The sequence below is a fragment of the Psammomys obesus genome, unplaced genomic scaffold (genome assembly GCF_907164565.1).
Source record: "Psammomys obesus unplaced genomic scaffold, mPsaObe1.curated_primary_1811, whole genome shotgun sequence".
Lineage (NCBI taxonomy): Eukaryota > Metazoa > Chordata > Mammalia > Rodentia > Muridae > Psammomys > Psammomys obesus.
Window position 1 is genome coordinate 9302492 of NW_026585895.1, and position 19767 is coordinate 9322258.

The following is a 19767-nucleotide window of genomic DNA, read 5'->3' on the forward strand; positions in this document are numbered from 1 at the left end:
ATCTATCTATCTATCTATCTATCTATCTATCTATCTATCTATCTATCATGTATGTGTATGAATGTATATATGTATTTATGTTTGTATGTTTGTATCTATCTATCATCTATACCTATCTAATCTATCTTCTGTTTATTTGTTTTTGCAGCACTGGTGATTGAATCCAAGTTCTTACACATGCTAGACAAACAATCTGCCACTTATTTTTGTCTTTAGCCCTTTAAATTATTTTGTATTTTACTTTTTTTTTTTTTTTTTTTTTTTTTGAGACAGAGTCTGACATTATAACCCAGGTTGAGCATGAACTCACTATGCAGCCCAGGCCTGTCTCAAGTTCCAGTTCATCCTGAATACTGGGATTACTGGTGAGTCCACAGGCCTGGAATTATTATTTTTTAAATAGAGTCTTGATAAGACCTAGGTTTGCCTTCAAGTTGATGTGCAGTTCAGGCTGGCCTTCCCTTTGCCCCAGCTTCCTAAGTAGTTGGCATTACAAGCTTGAGTCACCACAACTAACTCTTAAGGCTCCCACATTCTTTCTCTTTCGACCCCTCCCCGCCCTGCCCCCTCCTCCACCTGTAGATGTGTGTATGTGTGTGAGTGTGTGTGCAAGTATGTGTGTGTATGCGCAAGTGCTCATGTGCAGGTAGGAGGCCAGGGGTTGATGTTAGGTTCCTTCTACGTCTTCCCACTTCATTTTCCAAAGAAGGCTCCTCACTGAACCCAGAGCTTGCTGTCTCAGCTACACAGGACAGCCACTGAGCCCGTGGTGTCACCCTCACCTTGTGGTCCAACCTCCCAGCCTCCTGCTGGACTTACAAAGCATGTCTCTGAGCTTGAATGATGGAGACCTGAACCCAGATCTTCATGCTAAGTACCTCACCTCCATCTCCCCAGCCCATCCAGTTCTTAGGTACCATTTCAAGGCATAGTTCATGGGAAAGTGGTTGGTTGTCACTCCATGCTCCTCACTGATTTAGCAACATAGTCAGACAGACTATGTATGCCAGCGTTATGTAACTAAGATGAAAATGATGGGTCTGGGAGATAGGTTCTAAAAGTCAGTAAACTGGGTCCACCCTTCCAGGCAGTTGATTAGAGATGCGTTTTATGGTTCGTTCTTCCTTGGTAGCCCCAGGGAAGCGGAGAGTTCCCGTGCTCTGGGCACATGTTGCTTGGGAGTATTTTTGAACCTTCTGTTGGTTACAGGGGAGATTGGCAGCACCTGCTTTGAAATTTTCCCAAGCCCAAATGCTTTCTGTGCTATGGCATGCCACAGAGCCCCGGGGATTCCCCAAAATATATTTCCTGCCCTGGAGCTGACCCTAAGCTGCTGGAGAAGAGCAATTCTGGCCTGTCTTGCTGCAAGAGTTCTTGTAACATAGCCCTGTGTGGTGGAGTGGCTGGAGGCACCTCTAGATTTCCTAATAGATGTCAAGCCAGCTGCCTGCCTGTGCCATTTCCATCTGTAATCTCTCTAATCAAGAACTGGCTCTGGGGAATCCTTATTTTCAAACAGTCTGTAATCCAGTTTAATACCCACCAATAGCTTTCTATCTCATGTTAGAGAGGAACCTTGGCCTTTCTATTTGGTGAGCAGACGCCCTACTTTGCCTGAGACCATTCCATTTGTATCAACATCTTTGACTATTAGAAACTCCCTCTTCAGCTATCAGGCTTAGTCTTCTGGTTTATACCTATGCAATCATTCAGACCATTGAGCAGCTGTGAAAGTCTGACAAGATCTCATGTGTGTCCCACTTGTCCTTTGAGGACTTTGTGTCAGCCTGCTCACCTTGCTCACAGTTGTCTCTTCTTCGAAGGCATCAGTCTTGTTAGTGTCCCAAGGTTCTTCTCATTTTGGGTCAGTTAGTCCCAAGATTTTTCCATGAGTAGCTACTTGTCAATTTTAACTCAAATGCTGCCTCCTCAAAGATGACTTTACCATAGTCTAGAACAGCATCCACCACCATTCACACCTTCAGACACCTTTCTTTCTGACCATGATCTCAATGACTCTCCTAATTTATTGACTTGGCTGTCTCCATTCCTTAGATGAGTAAGTTTTATGACGTCAGAACTCTTGTGGGTCATGCTGATGGCAACCTCAACTCCTAGGACAGTTTGTCACGTAGAAGGTGGCCAGCATTATTTGCTGAATCAAGAAATTACAGCACAAATCCACCTTTCCCACTGTGGGGGAAAGAAATGCCCCCAGTAGTAAATTGACATAGGATCCAGTCTCTTAAAAATTTATTTTTAAGAGAATGTGAGATTTATTTCACATATCACAGAATTCATTAAAGTAAAAGATTTTAAAGCATATGCATAGGTGTGTGCATCTCAGATCAAAATCCACTTTAGAACATTTTCTTTACCCCAAATAATAACCCCCAAATATAGCCAATACTGTAAGTTACCAATAAGATGCAGGCCTAGACAACCGACCAATCAAATTTCTACCTGGACAAAGTTGCTCATTGTAGACATTTTACTTAAATGCAATTACACCAGAAAACCAGTGAGGAAATAAAATTAAGTAATAAGAAAGCTGATTATTAGTAGAGGGAATAAAGTTACCTAATATGAACTGCTCACCATTGTTTCCAAATTAGAGAACAGCACTGTTACTTTTATTTGTTTCATGGGAACACACCCACACACCCACCCACACACAGCTAGTGCATAAGTGCCAGTGGTAACAACGAATATTAGCAACACATCAGGCATGACGTATTAAGCCAAATCAGAGTTAATATTTATGATACCCGAATTTCTCTCCTATGTCCTCTTTTCACTGCTACAAATATGAGCCTATTTCTTTAGCATTTACTAAGAAATTAGTCTTTTTGAGAAGGGAATTGAATGCAGGTGGGAAATCTTTGCATCTTTTTGTCCCACGCTTATTATTCAATATAGTTACAGAAAACCTTTCATCTGTTTTCTTACAGTTTCTTATGCTTTACAGTATTCTCCCCATATCTCATTTACTGCTCACCCCCAGGTTGAGGGTTAAGCATTATATTGCTGTTTCTTATGCTGCTTGTTAATACGTCTTAATTATGAGGTGTTGCATGATATATATTTAATCTGAGTAGTATTGGAGCAAGTGTGATGTATTTATTTCTGGTCCGCCCTCTGCCTTTCTCCTTCTTTCCTCCCTTCTCTCTGTTGCTTCACAGTTTGCATCTTTAATTTCCTTGTTATTAAAAAGAGAATATATCTCCATACTCACTTGAATTTTTAATTTTAGTGGTTAGTGGTTTTTTTTTTTTTATGTAGAAAAGCTTGTAGTCAGCTTTTCCTTCCATGTTTCAGCCTCCTGAAGGAGTTGAAGATTTTCCAGAAAATAGTCACTTAAAGGTCTGCTCTGCCACTGGGAAGAAAAGTGTGAGGAGTTTAACTAGCTCTCTGCTTTGATCGCCTCTATTCTTTGAGGTCGTCTGAACAGGTTTTATGACTTTTCAAACTTTGGTGTTTCGGGAGACTTCTCTACTTTTGTCCGTACTGTCTCTGAAAACTCCTGGCAAGAAGAATAAACACGCAGTCAGTCTCCCTTTGTGTGCAGAACTAGCCGTCTGAGCACGCGTGTGCCTGTGGAAGGCTGTCGCCTTGAGACATAGAGGGAATGTGCTGCTTAAGCTACTAAATCACTGTACCAGGGGCTCTGTCATGCCACAAAGGCGGAAGATTTCCAGTGAAGGTGCACCAGCCTCAAAACAGACAGAGTTCTAATTTTTTTGTCTAATATAGTTGCATTAAAATGAACTTTTTGCTATTCCCTGCACCTCTCTGTCTCTCCTGGAATGGGGGTATGGTTAACGCACCCCTACGTATTTACTACCGATGAACACTAACAAGAGCATCTTCTGAAATAGCACCTTTAAACATAATAAATGAAAGTGATCTGAGGCAGAGCTTATGCGCACTCTTTGCATAGAGGTGAGTGAGAGATTTACCATTTGGTGTAAGATATTTACATCTGTGCATCAAAATATGACTCCTTTTGTAGACTTCAAAAGCTATGCCTGTAATATACATTATTATGGTAATTTAAAAACAGAACATAGAGCAGAAGGAAAGCATGATAAATACGGAGCATCTGACTGTCTACAGTGCTAGTAAATTTTGTACCTTAGGGTAGACTGAATGCGTTTTGGATTTCTCATGCAACAGTCATTTTGGGAATGCGTCAGTCAACCGGCTTCTTTTACTCATTATTATTTAGCCTAAAGATCCGAGGAATCTGTTTTTATTCTGCCATTAATTTATTTCCAAGAAATGCCATTGCCTTTGCCAGCTTGAATGAACATTTCCTGTCTTCCCGCTTATAATGATTGTCAAACTGGAACCCTTACACCCTCATTTCGTCAGCTTTTTCCAAGGGTTGTGTTTCTTTTCTCAGTGGAATGTATTCCTCTACAGATTAGTTTAACAGACATTTCAGGAGAAGCATCTGAGCTGCTGAGAAAGTACTGTTTTTACCCACCTTTCAAAGCAAAAGACTAAGAATATCCTTCAGGTTCCCTTTATTTTTTCTAAGCATTAAATCTTTTCGTCTAAATCCTGGACAGAAAAAAAAAAAAAAAAAAGGCCAGAAAGCCTTCGTTGAATTACACAAAGGGCATGTGGTTTTGACCTCAGCAGGAACACAGGCTGCAGCCTAGCTGTCCAGGCGCTATCCTTCGCTGCAAAGGTGAAATGATTTAGAGGCCTAGAGAAACTTAATTTTTCTTGATCACCATGTGCAACCCGGAATTTTAATGGCAGGCATAATTAATTCTTCTGATGTTAATCATCAGGGCTGGGCTCCACAATTATCAGCCTGGTGCAGCTGGGGCATGGTGCAGACATGAAAAATTAGGAAAATGAATCAGTAATAGGGTGGCAGATTTAATCTGCATCATGAAAACAAAGTTAAAAAGAGGAAGACTGGGAGGATTCCTGCTGAAGCTTTTGTGCCAATGCTCAGTGACAGAACTGAAAAATGTTGCCGATGTCCAAAGTGATTGGTAATTACCAAGCCATTGAATTTTTTATTGTCAATTTATCATTGCGCCAGAGGTTAAATTTAACATCTTCTTCTAAAGCCATCACTCTAAGAAGGCGGCCCGCATGTCACGTGGCTCAGAGTCAGCAAAAGGTCAATCAGGTATCTCTTCTGTTTGCATGCGTCTCCAAACCCTCCTTACTCCCAGGCCACTGCAGACTGCCTCGTACCTGTGACTTCCAGATAAGCATCAGATCCTGTCACACACACACACACACACACACACACACACACACACACACACACACGCATACACGCATGTGCACCCCATCAGTATTTATTAAGAACTGTGGCGCAAGAAAAGAATTATTTCTCAAGTAAGGAAGTCCCTGTCAGTCTAAGCCCTGATGATCTTTAAGGTGCAAGTTAAGACTGTCAATTAATCTCTCTCTGTCGCCCTGTCTCCCTCTGTCTCTTGGTCTGTCTGTCTGTCTGTCTCTCTATCTTTTTTGTTAGGCATTAGGAGAAATCATATGACCCTCATTAAAACAAAATTAAAATTCCACAATTTCAACAGATTCAGATTTAATTTGTTTTCTTTGCCTTTTCTTTATTTTTTATTTTTTGCACAGGACGTCTCTTTTATTAATAGTTGAAGGGGAAACCCTTAGTTTAAAAGAGAGGGGCTGTTTACTCATGTAAATACTGCACTCTTGAAATAACTGTGTCTTTAAAAAGCATTTGGATCTGGAACAGATAGTGGGATTCCACAGGGCAGCTTCTGCTCACAAAGTGGCCTGGATTCTTGAATTTGCCACCATCTCACCTTGACCGTTTGCTTGTTTCACTGTCTTGTTGTTTGGCTGTGTGCATTTCCACTTCCACATGCAATTTGAAATGTGGAGCAGTTTCTTATTATGGGAATGATGCATGTTTTTTAGAAATTAAAAATGGGATTAGCCTTTGGGGAGGTTTGAAAAGAAAATCAATGTGTGTATTAATTACTGCAATTCATTACTCAAATAAAAATAGGCCCAGCCTCTCATTGGGTACAAATTTTCGGGACAGGGATGTTTGCAAAAGACAAAGCCTGAATTCTGATCATGGTAATCTGCAGATCAAAGGCTCGGTGAGGCCGCGCCTGGTGGAAACTCCACCGGGGATAGAGGGGCTGGGCTCCATCCCAGGCTGGGGCATGAGTTATTACCGTGGAATACAAAAGCTGGCCACGTGACTGTCACCTACCAGCAGTGGCGGAGTCCTCCTGCCGGGGTTTCCTGAGACCTTGCTTTTCTGAGCCCTCACTTTTCTATAATTAAATCCGAACCATAAAAGCCATACCTGTCAAATGACCTCCAGCTGCCCTCATAAACAACATTGGGAATTTTGCTGGTAGCAGCCAGGCTTTAGGAAAGAACATTGGAAAATATCCTGTTTAGCCGCCCCAGCCCTTCCTCTCACACCGCACTTTCTTCTTTCCACCCCTTATTTCTTCCCTCACTGAGCTGTAAGACCCCCTCCCCCTCCAATTTTGGAATTTAAGCAGGGGACTGGAAAACACACAGCAAATAAACACACACACACAATATACTGAAAACATTCTGCTCTCTTCTTCTGAATTAGTAACCTGTCCTTTTAGAAAGAAGAGAAAGTGGAATGAAGGAATGTAATTTTTCTAACAGCGTTTGGCTGCCTTTCTTTGATCATGTTTTATGGCTAGAGGATAAATTACCATGTGAGGGTTCCTGTTTAAAACCTGAACGTGTTTAGTATGATTTGAATCCTGCTGTATTTTGCATAGTTGCCCCTCGCCTGAGCAAACCTTAATGCAAAGAATAGCAGCAGCTCAGAGACACATATTAGCGAGTTCTCAGCTATTGGAATCTCTTACTATTTTAATTGGATTCTTTCCAAAACTGCAACTAATTAAGAATCAATTCAGGACCATTAGCAAGTGGGACAAGCTAGCTGGTGCTGCATATTTCAGAAGAGTTCGTTTTAATGAGAGGTGTTACTGGATGGGGTGGGGGCAGGGAGAAAGAAACAGATTAAAGATAGCACAGGGACCTTCTTTGGCTACCTGAACAACTAATGGTATATGAAAAGATGCTGAACTTGTAGTCCTCTGTAATTGCTCTTCCTACTGTTTTTAAAGAAACTTTAAACACACAAAGGCAGGCATTTAGGGGTGCATTAGAGGTTCAATAGCTATTTACGAATGTTACAAATCGTTGGCTTCCGGAGCGCAGTGCCCCTCTCTTTGGAGAACCATATGTTGTCAGCTTTCAGTAGCGTTAACCTCAGTCCCACCAACCCCTCTCTCTTTCCTGGGCTTTGTGCGGTGCACATCTGTGTATCAGACTGCAGTGCCTGCAGATGGTGTTTCTTAATTTGTTCAAGGGTTAGCTGTGCCATATTTTTGACAGCTGTTCTCCAGTTCCTTTACCACAGAGGAAAACTTTGTTAGAACCCAGTGTTGGGGAGGGAAATCTGGTTCGTATGCCCTCATTAGTTGCTTCTATTCTTTTTTTGGGTCTGGGCATCCAGGCTCTCTTTGTTATTCGGAGTTGTGTTCAGGCTGATGCTCCCTTCCAGAGAATGAAGGTGGAAAGTTAGTGCACAGTGAACCTGCTTTGACCATTACATTATGAATATATGTGTGGCTTCAATGGGTAGCCGAATATTTAATCATTAGGGAGGGTAGGCAATAAATCAAATGTCTGAACTTGGATGCATTATCTGATATGCTTGATTTCAGAGTTAACCTCCTTCATGGACTTCTGTCGTGAGAAATTACCTGGACCAAGTTTCTTCATCTGAAGCAATCATAACCCAAATACAGAGCTCTTATGATTGTAAGATAATAGCAATAAAAAAGGAATTGTTGGCTTCTAGAAGTGGACGTGGACAATAAAAATATATTACTCTGTAGAAAAATAATTCTACTAAGTTTAGGTTTGATTATATGTTTGAGGTGGGGTAGAGTGGAGATTGAAAAGGCAATTACAAGGATATTGAGACTTATGAGTTTAAAGGATTCTTTGAGGTGTGGAGGGCGAAGGGAAGTCATGAATGTTTGTTAGGAGTAGTTTCTGTCTGCTCAAAAATGTTATCAAAACAATGGAGTAGCCATTTTGAATCTGTGCACTGTGGTTTACCGTCAGGCTCCCAGTGTGAGGAACTGTTTCTTGTGTACACTATTAGGCACCCGCTTACCTGTAGCCATCGTGGTGATTCCTTATACCCCCTTTCCACATATAATCAGTCACCAAGACGAGCCAATTTCCCCTCTATTTCTCAGTTGTCATCTCCATCCTCTTCCCTGCTTCTTAATTTGGCCTGCATAACTTCTTAAAAAAAAAAAAAAAATATATATATATATATATATTTTTTTTTTCCACAAAACCTTAGACCCTCGTAGATAGGATAGATATTTTCCTCAAGGGTGCCAAATACATTTAAATTAGACGTTATGTATAATAGTCTTACCTATTTGTTTTTATAATTGTTTCATAATAATTCTTACTGTATATAAAAAAATGGCCTCTTTGTTTAGACAGAAAAGGGAATTGTTGGGGGTTGTTTTGCTGCTTTATTTTAATGATAATTCCTGGCTCTTGAGATCTGGTTACACCTATCCTCATTTTGTAAACCTGCCTAAGACATTTTACCTGATTGGTTGATTAAAGGCCTGTACTGGGCAGAGCAGAATGGGGTAGGTGAGGCTAAGGTTCCTGGGCTTTGAAGACAGGAGAATCATGGGAAATATGTGGGAAGAGTGAAGGAAGGAGGATGCCATGATGGGTTATGGGGTAGTGTGGAGAAGAAACCATGTGGGCTGGGAGGAAGGACTCTGAGGATGGTGTGGATGGAGAAAATACCCAGATGAAGGATAAAAGCAAGTATTTATAAGATTATGGATGGAAGGTAGCCCAGATAAATATGGTTAAGGCGGATGTTGAGGTTATTGAGACAGTGTAGGTGAAATATCTGTCCAGCCCAAGGCAAATAAGGCAATTATAAACTCTAAATTTCTCTCTCTCTTTCTATCTGTTCTCTGAGAATTCCATATATGCATACAGTTTATTTTAATTATATCCACACCCCACTCCTTGATGCCCCCATGATGCATCATTTCTTACCTTTGTTTTGGCAAAGGCCCTTCACTTTGTCTTTTCTTTCTACTTTTACTCCTCAATCCTTCCCTTAATGGGCTGGGCTTTTGCTGCTGTCTCAGTTGTCACACTATAATTTAATTATCAATTTATTCACCTTCTCCCTACTTAGGTTGTGAGCTGTTTAAGAACAAAAACTAAATCTTTCACACCTATATCTCAGGCCCTAAAATGCGAACAGTAGGAGATCAAGAAAAGCAAGCTGAATTTCCTCCTATCGTATACTAAATACCATTCCAGGCTGTGAGCATATAGCAGGAAGTGGGACCAACACAAATCTGTGTCCTTATGAACTTCAGATACATGTCAATGGCTGTGAAAATGCTTGCTAGTCTGGGTGGGTGCTATGTGAAATGTTTAAGTCTTGTTCGGGCACACACGTGATCACCTGAGGGACACATGGAAGAAATCTGAAGTACTGAGGTGTCCTGCAACGACCAAATTTAAAATCAGCGTCACACCATCTCTTTCAGAAAAGTAGATAATTTAGGGCAGTTGAAGAATGATGCTCCGCTGGGCCAAGAGAATGTGCTTGCTTGGCTCTCAGATATTCATGGTTTCTCTGTGCCCATGTTCGAGGTTGACTCTGAGCTTGACTCTGTGACTCACTCTGGCCATTGGTTTAATAGCAAATAGAAAGAAAGTAGTCAGAGATGTGAAAAGTACTCACATCCTGGAGCTTGCCCATTTTTGTCTCAGATAGAGCCATGGCTATTGCCATCATACAAAGATATTCGGGCTGGGGTATTGGGAGATAGATACATGGCTTGGTTACCCTCCTGGCTATCGACAACTACAGAGGATCTTCTGGACATGTGAGGGTGCCACTATGGATGCTTTCAACTGACCACCCAACTGATCGGAGATGCGTGCATGAACCCAGAGCAGCCAGTGATGTCTCAGATCAGCAGCAACATGGAGCTGACCAATGACTTGTGGGCAAAAATAAAGAGGTATGGCTTGAGGCCACTATGTTTTGGGTAATATGTTATGCAGAAGAAGGTAAGTAAAATGAGGCTATAAGCATCACCTCCAGTCTAGCTGGCCGGGAGAGCATACTACATCAGAAGTCCCAATTAGATGAATCCTAAACAGGGAATGGAAAACTGTTGCAAAAAAAAAAAAAAAAGAATCAATTTAAAATCTAGTGACCTGTGACAGTTTTGCTCCTCCGTGTAAATCTGTGTACACCATCTCACTGGGTATTGACAAGAAATGAAAAAGGCTAAAATGTGGTGAGTTGGGGTGGAAGCCGGCAAGCAAGAAAACTTCCCAGCAGTCCCAAAGGCCTGTTCTCTCTTTGCATCTATGTGTTTTTCTAGTCTGGATCTCAAGTCCCTAAAGTAGTTCTAGAAGCTTCCCAGTATCTTTTCAGTGATCTGCCTCCCCTTTCCATTAAATGAGGTAGTTACTTAAAACCAAGAACAGTATATTGGGTTGACACTCCATTATTATAGTTTTAAAAGAGAAATTGAGGTCAAGGCTTCACAAAGCAGGCTGGCTAATCACATTAGTTGAGTTCAGTTACTGAAATAAAGGACCCACTCTGGGTAGTTTTAGCAGGATAGGGAATTAATTAGCTCACAGAATTATTGGGAAGATTGAAGAAAATAGATGTGAGTTGAGCAATCTCTCCTGGTTCTCTGCTTATTTATTGGTTTTCTTTAGTGCTCATCCCTCTACTAGAAAGGATGGCCCAAGGAGCATTAGCCATTGTTTTATTCTCTCCCACTCTCCAAGCACCCAGAACAGTCCTGCAGGCTCTCAACAGCATGGTTACGGTCATGAATTTCAATACTGATGGGGAGCGCTTTGGGGTGAGAGAACACAGAAAGCCTTTTAGTCTATTCCTGAAGAGACTGAAAAGTTTTCGATGGGGAGAGGAATTAAAGAGGGACACAGGTGCATTATGGGGGATTTGGGGTGTATTAAAAAAGTTATTAACACTGTGGACAGATTGAGAGGCATGGTAGGGGCTCTGAAGAAAGGAAACCGGGGCCCATGGGGCAGTAGTGGGAATCTCTATATTCATAATCCACCCCTTCAAGGATGGGGGTAGTTTTACAGTACAAGCCTGCAGCCAGGTCTTCTTGTCCTCAGGCAGAGGTAGGATCAGGATGCGTGGTCACCGACAGCCCTTTTGGTATAAACTCATTTCCTGGGTGAGAGGGGCTGGGTGAGAGTCATAGGGAGTGTGTTAGCTCAGGTCTCACAACAGCTCAGTAGGTTCCTGTTAGCGTCTGTGAATGAGGAGATGGCTGTGACAGAGATTGTCACCCAAGAAGCAGCTGGATGGAGTGTACCATTCCTCCAGACTGGAAGTTTAGGGAGACCTTTTAGAATTTGGAGATACTTGACCCTATGCCAGAGAACTTGCAGGAGTTTAGCCAAACTGGACCTTACTATCCACTAAAAGGATTTATTATGTTTTCAAGACGGTTCGTCAATACATCGTTATTTAGTGGGTTCAGGTTTGGTCATCTCCGAGCAGCATGTCGTATACTTCTGGATGTGGCTGGCAACTTTTGACCAGGGGTTTCATAAACAGAGGGAACAACTTACAGGGCTTGAGATGAGGCTAGACTGACGTTGGACAGTTTAATCAGTTTGACCTGGCAAGCCTCACAGTAGAAGCAGACTTGTCAATCGGGAAGATTTTCTGACAGAGTCTGGTAAGGATCTAGGCAGACTCCAGAAAAGAAGACATGTCATCTGGGCCTTGTAGGAACCTCCAGTGTAAAGCCTTGGCCTCTAAATTACCACTTTGGGGACATCGCGTCAACACACAGGAGACACTAGAGCCTACTTGGCTAGATGGTACACAGCCTCATTTAGTGGTTCAACATCATAGAAAAGCGATTTGATCTGTGGGGATGATAGATCCAGACTGTACACAGAACGCTGTGCAAGTTCCAGGAGCATCGTGAACACTTTGGGAATTCTGGTGAAATGACAGCAGGTGGTTTAGGGACAACAGAAAAGTAGCAAAAGGGCCTCTAGCTCCATGTCTTCTCCCTACTACCTCATCTCTTACCACTTCTTTCCTTTTTCCATCCTTTCTTTTGCTCTTCTTTTCTTTGTGGCTCTATCCCTTTGTTATTAAAGAAGCCATATATACCAATATACCTTTAAATCCAATTAAATTCATTCTTGAAAAAAATTCCATTAAAAAAAAATCTTCTCTAATTCAATAGGAGCCAAGAGACTTGGAACAACCCCACACGTAATGCCTTCAATCACTGAATTTTACTGATCGATTTTACAACAATAATCTGTTATTTAGATAACTACATTTATGCTCCCAATAAACTGAGACCGTTGTTAGTTATTCCTCGTGTTTAAATTAAAAAAAAAAAAGTAAAATGCTTTGAAATGTTCACAAAAGAACAACAGTGAACCAAATACCAGAGCCTGAGCAGTTAGAGATGGTTGACCAGTTAGCGAATTCTGCCTAAGCTGCCTACTCACAGTGTATCTTGCCTTAGTTTAAAACTTGGCTGTTTTTTACTCAGCTCTAAAAGGAACGTCTTCATGTCCCACCCTCATCTGAGGAAGAGGAAGCCAGAGGGTGTGAGGAAACCAAGGAAACAGGCCTTCTCAACACAGCGGGGCTGGGGCACATGTGACTCAGAGATGGAAGCAGCTTACACAGGGCCTGCACGGGGCTGCAACAGATGCGGTCCTAGAGCCGAAAGGACAGGTGGACATATGCTCCATCCCTCACCCAGAAGCTCTTGAACTGAGGTAATTTGCAAAATGAAAAATTAGTTTTCTCCAAGGGAGTCTCACTGGGGAAACAAACCACTCTTCGGGGTAGGTCGAATGCCCAGCAGTGGAGGCCAACAGAGGGGAACGCAAGGCTATCTGTGGCAGTTGTTTGTCTCAGAATGTTGAGTAAAGGTGTTGGGGGGTGTGCTTTGTTTCCTTCTACCTTTCAGGTCCTTTTTGTAAGCATTGTCTTCCAGTTTTGTGTTTTTACGAGATTCCTGTGTGGGTGAGTGTGTGTCTCTGAATCTGTTTCTTAATCTTGTTATTTTTTTCTTTTTTTCTGTTCATTTTGTCTTATTCTAATTTGTTTTTTTTTTATTTATCTTATTTCATTTTCGTATTATTCCTTAGATAGAGACAGAAAGGGTGTTGATCCAGATTGGAGGGCGGTGTGGAAGAACTTGGAGAAGTGGGGGGAGGGGAAGCTGTAATCAGAATGACCACATGAAGATATCTATTTTCAATAAAAGAAAAAAAATGTTTTGTGAAAATATTGACCATGTTTACCCATTATACAGGCTAAGAAAGAAGTGGCTTATCTGTTATAGACAACATACTTTTTCACAGTTTGGAGATATATGTTGGACAGACCCATCAGTTCCCAGGCCTTCAACACAGCAGGAAGGCCTCAGTTTCCCCTTTCCTAGACACTGACACACAGAAATGCATGCAAACTTGAAATCACCTTGATACACAGAATTACAATGGATTCTGGGTTCTACTGAGACATCAGAGGAACCTTGGATACAGAACTGGTAAATTGCAGAACAAATACTTTTCAAGTTGTGCTTGATTCTCATTCTTGTGTGTCTATGTGCATGTGTGTATGCGTGTGTTTGTGTATGTAAGGGTGCACATGTGTTTGTATGTAGGCCAGAGGTCAACCTTTGGTTCTGTCCTTTAGGAGCAACTGTGTGTATGTGTTTGACGTGTACGTATGTGCATTTTTGTGTATATGTAGTTGTTCACATATGATATACACGGGGTAGGACAGTTGTGGTTGTCATTCCTTACCTTGTGTGAGACAGGATTTCCCTTTTGTTGGTCAGTGCTGTGCTTTCCAGACTTGTTGGCCCACGAGCTTCTGGACAGCCTCCTCTCTCTCCTTTGTTCAGTACAAGCACAGGTCGCCATACCTGGATTCTTACGTGGGTGGAGGGGCCATCACTCAGGTCCCTGTGCTGTGCAGCAAGCACTCTACTGACCGATCTACCTCCCCACACCCTGCATTGTTCTCCTCATGGTTCTGCACTTGTTTGCAAACTCTCTTGAGGTAGAGACGGGAATTGCTGTATATTTTTAAAGCTGTTGTCGGTTTAAATTTTTTTTTTTCCTCCAAATGGAAAATCCAAAGGTTCCTGCTTAAAGTGACATTTGAGTGCTGTCAATGATCTAGCACAGCCCTGACTGAAGATTCACCTCCCATAAGTCTTCCATCATTAATCGGGAGGGAAATTTCCATTTGATCATGCATCTTCATTAATTCCTTTCTCACTGTTATCTTATTAACCACTTAGGGGCCTTCACTTTTTATTAGATGTGTTCTGAAAGCACACTGGCATTGGGCTTGAGATACCATGTGTCTGAACACACTCAGGAAGCAGATAAGGCAGACTAGCTTAGGGATACATTCCAAACACACACACCCATTGCTGTGTGCATGCAAAATTTTTTTTTTTTAGTCTCAAAAAAAAAATAACAGGGAAACAATATCAGATTTATTTGCCGTAGATGTTGGCCAATTTTACACATTTTGATTTATTAAACATCTATTAAATAAGCTAGAGTATATATGCCAGAAGTAAAACTTTATTCCTATATAGCAAACAATTTCCACCTCAAGAATTTATTCTTGGTGGTGAAGAAAATGTATTCTTTCTCAAACCAGAGTAAACTGTCAACTGGTTAAGGGTTGATATTTACTAATTTACTTTCTAAATATCAAATATCTTACACTAATCCCATTCCTTCCTCCTGAGGCCACACTCATTTCCAGAGACAAGGCCAGCACTTGTTCAGTTTTCAGAGCTAGCTTAAAATATGGACCAACAATGAGTCTACTGTCACAGCTCAGCTTTGTTAGGCTACAGGCAGCAATAACAATCAAAGGCGATTATCATACTCTATTTTGGCTTTTGTTACAAAGATACCTCAGAAGGAACAAGTAAGAGCAAACTATAATGACATATGTATGAAAAATGCCAAAACCCATTGCTTTATATGCTACCCTCTAGAGTTAATACAAAAATACCCTAGACAGAATGATTTATAGTTAATGCAGCTTAATGTCTCACAGCCTTAGAGACTGGGCAGTCCAAGATCAAGGCACCAGCAGATTTGCAGTGCTCTCCTTCAGAAATATCACTTCTGTAGCCTCACATGGTAGAGAGGGTGGACCAAGCAAGATGCTCTCTGTCTCTGTGTTTGCATTGCTGGATCAGCTTGATCAGGCTCTTGCTAGTGAGTCTGTTCTGTGCTCCCACTCCCTGGAACCTCATTGCTACATTTGGCAAGGAGGACGTGTTGGTTCACCCCCCCCCCCCCAGGGACATGTTCTCTCTGTCATGGCTACACTGAAAGTTTATGGTCTTCAGGATTTGGCTTTTCTTGACTCCTGTGTCTCAGATGCAAAAGGAGCTTCTGTTGAAACTATCAGATGAGGTTCTGAGCCTTTGCTCGGCCCTGAGAGGTTTGCTAGAACCCCCAGGATTGTGTATGAACCAGTGATAGGGAGTTCAGAAGATCTGGGGTTGTCGTTTGGGAAAGTCTGCTTCTTGTGTTTTGCCGACTTAGTATTTTATTATTATTACATTCTTAAATTATGAGGTGATTGAAGAGGGAATGTGAGCTCTCTGCATAGGAGTGAAAGCTTACAAATTCAGAATAGAAAAAAGTTGAAGTATTTTGAACCTCTTCAATAACTGTCTTTTATGTGGGTAATATAATTACCAGTGGAAAAATGAATAAAAACTCAAACCCAATAAATTACATTTTCATTGACTTTCTTTGCTTGTGTTCTAAGGGAATAGGACTTTAGGTTGCCGAATGCTTTTCTGCCACTTTATTTTTTAAGTGTTAAGACATGACATAGTGTGCATTTTAATGTATTCGCTCATGCCCAGTTTCAACAACCCTGGGTGGGCATTAGTACTCCATAACTCACGCTGTAGAGTGTCTTATTACAATTATAAAATTTTATTTTAAAATGTTTTTTAATATTTATATTGTTAATTAAATGACGATGGATCCCCATAAATTAAGAACAGAGAGTTATGGTTCATTAGTCCCTGCTCAGACTTGTTATTATTAGCCAATCAGAATATTTGCTTTCTTTTCCTATGTGTCTAGATGCTTGATGGCAAAGCTTGCTGTGTGGCTGTCCTTTGAAATTTGTCTCTGAAATTAAAAAAAAAATCTCTCTAACACGATGGAATACTACTCAGCAATTAAAAACAAGGAATTTATGAAATTTGCAGGCAAATGGTGGGAACTAGAAAAGATTGTCCTGTGTGCTCTTTTTCAGTCTTCTTTTGAGTTTGGGCTTCTGAGGAGAGTTCTGGACTACTGAAAGCAGGTGAACAAGAACAGGTCAGGACCCTCCTGTGGGGACTTCCATTCTCACTTACGCACGCACACTTCTTCGTCCCCCGAGTTGTGACTGAAAAAGATGCCATGGACACAGAAGCAACAACCAAAAGGCAGGGAGATGAGAAAGCCCAAGAGAAGGCTCTAGGCCTGCAGCGTTTATAATCTAGTCCGAAGCCGCACGTGACCGTCCAGTAGCTGAAATGTGGGTACTGTGAGCGAGGAGCTGAGTTTCGAATGTTAATTTACTCTTAATTATTACGTCAGCGTGAGGAGCCTTTGCACTTTAAAAAGCACCGTCTCCGAAGCACGTTCTCGTAGCAAACCTTTAGCCTCCCACGGAAATGATCCAAGTAAGGCCGCCGCTCCACTTTCCCCGGTCACATAGTGTCTGTGTCTTGCTCCCGGGTTCCCTTGAAGTGTGCTGTCCGCTTGTATGCTCTCACTGGGGTGTTGAACTGCTAGTGGTTTGGTGCTGTCTGGTTCATGTGACGCTATTTGCTCAAGGAAATCCATTAGTTTTTAGTGTGCCTCCTTTTGTTCTTCGACACTTTTAGTTGCTTGTGAGTTCACGTCTGCTGGTGGCTGTTAGGCCAAGGCGTGAGGGACCAGAACACTCCCTTCATCCAGGCGTGTTCTGTTCGATGACATCATCTGCTCACCCAGGGGGCTTCTAGGAGAATGTCTACCTTCTCTGTTTCATTTAATCCTATGTTCAGACACGCTCTCCTCCGGGGAAACTGGACTCAGAAGGACAGAGAAGGCGCTGCACCGCCAAACTTAGAATCCAGCTTTTCTGGTGGGCGGAGCCCGGGCCCCAGCCCAGGGAAGCCGGGAAGATTGCTACTTCAGGGAGGGCTTACAGTTGGGGCCGTGGCTTTGGCGAAAGGCCGTGAGACTAGCTGTTAAGGGAAAGAAACCCTGTTGAAAATCAGGGTGCCTTGTTACAGCGGCCAGGGATACAAACAGCTTCTTCTTTCTCCCTTTCTCTGCTCTTTTGCCGATTCAACAACCTCAGGTCAGCCATCGTACCATTTATGCTTCTTTCCCCTTGATTACAAACGTTGCAAACCTTTCACTTGGGAAACTTTTGCCAGTGTGGATTGGAGCCAGCGCGGCTCTGGTGCGTCTTCTATTGCGCAGTTCTGAGAAGGCTTGCGTGAGGTACTTGGTTGAGGACCACACCTGGAGTCTGGCATCTCCAGAACGTCTAGAAAACATTTGCATCTCAGACCTTCAGTATCAACACTGTCCTAATTCCTGGTCTGAACACGATAGGTCACCACTCTCCAGAAATCAATATGCTTTTAGTTGTAAACCCAGCCTGGGAACGCTTGTCCGGGAGCCAGGGAAGGCGGAGGCTGTTGTGTTTGGAGAAATGAGGCTCATTACTTGCAATACCAAAGACTAGGGTAAACGCGCACTGATATGTCCATATGATATTCTGGGGGTGTTTAAAAACCAATGGCACAAACCCAAAGAAGAGAACCCAGTCACATCTTTTTTACAAACAAAACATAGTTCCCTGAGCGGCATTTCAGTGTTGTTGTGACCACTCTTTGTGACATCATCCTTTTACAGCAAGCAGTGTCTCTTTGGTGCTGTGATTTAGAGCTAGTTGAAGAAGGAATCGATTGTAGGTAGAGGCCAGCTATTGATCAGAAGGAGGGAGAAGAAAACAGGACTGTTTCTTGAATTGAGAGAAATTCAGAATTAGAAATCAGGCGGCAGGTGAGCCGCTGTTTGAGATAAATACAAGGACGGCTCATGACGTCTGGGATGTCTGGCTTTCTGATAAAGATGGAGGGGTTGGGAATACTAAAAAGCAATGGATTCAGGAGGAATGAGAGTTCTGTGTCTTGTTAAGTCTTCCAGACAGCAGGACTGCAGAGGGAGCAAAGCTGTCTGAGAGGCTTGTTGAAGGCTCAGGACAGTGGATGTCGGGAAGATTTACACGGAAACGAATAGACCCCGCTCAGTTATTTTTGTCTGTCTAGAGGTGAAGCTAGACCAGGCTGCGGAGACCTAGCATCCCATCCATCCCCACATGCTTCACGCTTGGCATAAGTTATTCAATGTTTTGGGGAAAAGGAACATTTGAAGAAAGGCAATACTGTCTAGATCTCCCATTCATTCATCTCAGGAGAAGTTGAGATAGTTTCTTGTTTCAGTTTTAGTTTATCAACCCTGAAGCCTTTGCTGGGTGGCATCACCTGAAATCACAGGATTATCTCTGGCAGGAAGCTAGGAGTTTCATAGGAATTAGCCTTAAACAGACAAATGAAAGTCTTTACATCTGAAAACTGACAGCAAGCCCATCAAAGACCCCAACCATTACTGCTCTACTATTTGTATAGTATTCTTTTTTGACAGAAAGAAGGAGCTACATGAGATTAGGAGACCTACCATTGAGCCTAAAAGAAATTCCATTCAAGACCAAGAAGGGCTGATAGGGCACATACACACATCTGGCCTTGAATTTGCATGGACTCTGACTCCAGCCTCTCTTCTGCATGTAAGAGCCCTTGATGCTTAGGTTTGGTTCCTTAGGTGTGGTTGCTTAGGTGTAGCCTATTGGTGCTGAGGTAGCCATGCCCTCTCAAGTGGTGATAAGGGAGATCCTGCAGCTACTGCTGGGTTCCCATTGACCCTCCTGTGTTCTCCCCACTTTTCTCCCTCCCCTCTCCTCCTCTCCCTCCCTTCCTGTGTACACTCAGTAGCACACGGTGAGTGCTCTCCTGACCCTGAATTGTACCCCATTCATTCCCAGTGCTTTTGACTTTGCATTTAAATGTATTTAATATTTATTATATGACTTTTACATATTAATTAATTTTATTATATTGGTTAATTAATCAATATATAGTTAAATTTTATATATGTATATATGATATGATTTATACCTATATAACTATATGTAATGTATATAGGATATATACATATATAATTATATATGATATATATACACTTGTATGTATATATATCATATATATAATTTAACTATATATTGTGTGTTATAGTTATACATTATGCATATAACTATAACACATATATGTGCATATACATATATATATATATATACATAGATGATACTTAAAATCTCTTCCAACAGAGAACTTTAAACACAGTCTGGATAAAGTGACATCTTGTTGGTCAACAGTCTCTGCACATTCTTACATGCGTCTTCTTGTAAAGCTAGGAACTGGACCCAAATGATGTTTGGGCTGTCTCAGTTCTGATAGGCTCTCT